Genomic DNA, 2,255 nt, shown 5'->3' with positions numbered 1-2,255 from the left:
AACTAAATGATATTTCTCTAGTAAGTAAACTCAAAAATTCAAATAATTGACAACTTAATAAAATATATGAATATACCCACAATTATGTAATCAAGAAAAAGAACAGGAATGTTTGTGTTTTTGTATCGAATTATTTTTATTTTATATTGACATAGTAATATTTACGTATAAACGAAAAATTTCAAAATGTTTTTAACTTGATAGATTTTTTTAAAATCAACTGAGAAAAGCTAAGTTGTTTCAACTGTATATTAAACTAGTTAAGTTCATAAGTTGATTAGAAAATAAATTAACTAGTTAATGCCCACCTTTGGCAATGATAACTATTTGTTTGCACTTTTGGTTGGTACGAAGTGTTTATAGATTTATCAAAATATGTATAAATATTAAATATATTACATACACTTATACAACTTACTATACAATCTAGAAAATATACAAAAACCATAATATATTTTAAGGTGTCTACCGTAAATTCGGGTTACACTCCAAAAGGGGTTACTTGGGTAGGCCATACGCATGTACCAAGTTACCCTAAAAATGATTAAATTTATTTACCTTCAGACCTTGTCGTGTACAAATTACTTTGAGATGATAGCAATTAGCAACGTTATTTAATTTAATTTACAGTATATTCGCCGTTCAAGTCTACTTCATAGTTCAACTAGTATACGTTTTAATATCAATTCCGTCGGACTTTTGTTAATGTCGATTCCGCTGACCATCGATTCCCCCCGTTATTTATTTAAGTTGATTCCACCGGTTATTTATTTATGTAGATTCCGCCGACTGTTTATTAAACAATAACCGAAGTGTCATAATATTATACAGATTATTTTATTAGATTAACAGTATAGGTTAGGGTACACTTAGTTTGCCATAATAGTAGAAAGTTATTTTTATTAAAATAATAATAAAATAATATACCTCAAATATGTAGTGATTAGTATTTTTTACAAAATTAAGTAAGATCGTCATATTTTTAAATAGAGGTATATAATATAATATTCAAAATAATTAAAATATATAGGTATGATAATTGATATGGTAAAAAGTAATAAAAATATAAAATGTGGTGAATTTTTATAATGATGGTTTGAATGGCCAGTTTTATATAAGTGAATCTATAGATTTTTTATTTAAATAATTGTAAAAAACGTTTGCCTTATTATGGTATTTATTATTGATAGTCGGCGCCCGGCGGAAAAACGTGGCGCAATCGATAGATATTTTACAGACAACCGATATAGGCTCCGCACATGACTTAATCCTAATTCACTTAAATTTTAGAGCTTTTAATGTATGTTACTTAATTAAATAATTAAATATTATTTACTTTGATTTATACAGCTGTGGCCTTTTCAGGGTGTGCAAGATTTTAAGCAGGCCAATTTCAAAATTTCAGCGGGCATTGAAAAAAATGTTATATGTATTGTACGTATACCTAATATCAATTTGTAGCTTACAATTTTACACGTCATTATATAAATAATTTTTACCTGAAAAAACCGGGTCGAGTTTACAATCGCCCGCCGCACCGCGTCCATTATACTGCCATGACTCATGATACACATTATAATAATATGATACATCGGTAACGGATCTAGGATAAAAAAGCCACCGACAAAAAAGCCACGGATAAATAAGCCATTGATAAAAAAGCTATGGGATAAAAAATCCATGGGATAAAAAAGCCGTCGATAAAAAAGCCATGGATAAAAAAGACATGAATTTATTTTTGCGCTAAAACTGAATGGTTAGGTTAGCTAAATATAAACGAAATATTTTGAAAATTTAACTATGTGAAAAATTATGTAACCCTTTTTATGTAAAATTATTACACCTGTATTTTGCTTATTAAAAAGAAAAACCCAGTCTAGTTACGAACAATTAATTAAAATTTTACTAGAAAAATGCAATGAGAGGGAAATTTATCTTGATCCTCTTATAGTACATGTGGATTTCGAAAAGGCTGTGATTGAAGCATTAAAAAATACAATTGGAAACCATATTTGTATTAAAGGGTGCTTTTATCACCTTACTCAAAGCACACATAGAAAAATACAGAATCTTGGACTTGAAAATATGTATAGAAATAATAATGATTTTAGTATATTTTGTAGAAAACTTGATAGTTTAGCATTTTTACCAGAAAACAAAGTTTTAGAGGGAATGGATTTTTTAAGAACAATTATGCCACCGGAGGCAACAGATTTAGTCGATTATTTTGATACCACGTATGTCCATGGGTCTTA

The sequence above is a fragment of the Acyrthosiphon pisum genome, chromosome A2 (genome assembly GCF_005508785.2).
Source record: "Acyrthosiphon pisum isolate AL4f chromosome A2, pea_aphid_22Mar2018_4r6ur, whole genome shotgun sequence".
In the NCBI taxonomy this organism is placed as follows: domain Eukaryota; kingdom Metazoa; phylum Arthropoda; class Insecta; order Hemiptera; family Aphididae; genus Acyrthosiphon; species Acyrthosiphon pisum.
Note: the sequence above shows the minus strand (reverse complement) of the source record.